The following is a 1,306-nucleotide window of genomic DNA, read 5'->3' on the forward strand; positions in this document are numbered from 1 at the left end:
GGCATTAAGAATACATCTATAACTCTGTTCATCTTCTGTGCTGTAATGTGAATATGGTTTTGTAGGCACAGCTACACATTAAACAAAGATATAAGAATGTTCAGAAAAATCATACTTTTCCTTTAGATACATGTTAGAATAACAATCCCAGCTATTTGCAGAATGGAAGCTTTAAAATATCCATTGTGTGTGTAAAGCAAGGCAAATGACTTACTGTTTTGAATATATTTTTGAATATTATTAACAGTCTTAGGCACGACACTTAGAATTACTTCTAGAACATCTTACAGAATCTCAATTTTCTATGTTACAAAACTTCACATTCAGACTTAATTTTCCCTTTTATAGAATCTATCTGGAAAAGCAGATGCTTCACTGGAGCATCCCTGTACCATGCCATATGATAGTGCAAGTGATGGCTTTGGCCTTGCATCACCCTCCAAAAAAGAGAAAGATCAATAATGATTACATCATTAAACAGATATTGATACATTTTTAAGCAAGTCAGGGTAATTCTTAAGTATATCATAGAATCATAGAATGTTTTGGGTTGGAAGGGACCCCTAGAGGTCATCTAGTCCAACCCCCCTGCAGGGAGCAGGGACACCTTTAAGCAGATCAGGTTGCTCAGAGCCCCCTCCAACCTGGCCTGGAATGTTTCCAGGGATGGGCCCTCCACCACCTCTCTGGGCAACCTGTTCCAGTGTTTCACCACCCTAAAGAATGCGATGGCAGTGGTGGGATTCGAACCCACGCCCCCGAAGAGACTGGAGCCTTAATCCAGCGCCTTAGACCGCTCGGCCACACTACCAACACTATATGTCATATAACTATATGTCATAATACCAAAACAATATCTTCATAAACATCCCCACAAAAAAAAAATAGTATTTCTTTCACACATGCCCTATAGGTTTAGAGTGTAACAAAGTTTCACACATAAAACACATTTTAAAACAAACCACTTGGAAAACCCCTCTAAACTTTAAATTGAAAAAGAAAACAAGATAGCATGTAAGTATTACTAGCGTCAAAATGTTAGCTCTGTGAAAATGGATATATGCGCTAAGGTTGGCCACATCTATTTTATTTTTTTTGTAAAATATTTTTAAGCCTGCAGAACCCTAGTCTTCCTCTCTTTCTCATAGTCATGTGAGAGAGAGGTAGGTTATGAGCTGTTTAAGAGCCCAGCCAAAGGTTGCCCTCTCTATAACTGGTGTAAAATAGCAAGTGCCTTGGGTGATAAGCTTTCCTCAGCCGAAGTCACCCTTGTTTCTAGATAGCCTCATGCTTCCAGTGGCTAATT

At 39.0% G+C, this 1,306-nt stretch overlaps 1 non-coding gene across 1 annotated transcript; it reads right to left on the reverse strand.

Annotated features, from left to right (window-relative positions):
• Positions 1-729: 729 nt before the first annotated feature.
• TRNAL-AAG lies at positions 730-811 on the reverse strand. The gene has a single exon. It is a non-coding gene; the product is annotated as a tRNA-Leu (tRNA).
• Between the last annotated feature and the right edge of the window lie 495 nt (positions 812-1,306).

Source organism: Egretta garzetta, unplaced genomic scaffold (genome assembly GCF_000687185.1).
Source record: "Egretta garzetta isolate BGI_Z169 unplaced genomic scaffold, ASM68718v1 scaffold114, whole genome shotgun sequence".
Lineage (NCBI taxonomy): Eukaryota > Metazoa > Chordata > Aves > Pelecaniformes > Ardeidae > Egretta > Egretta garzetta.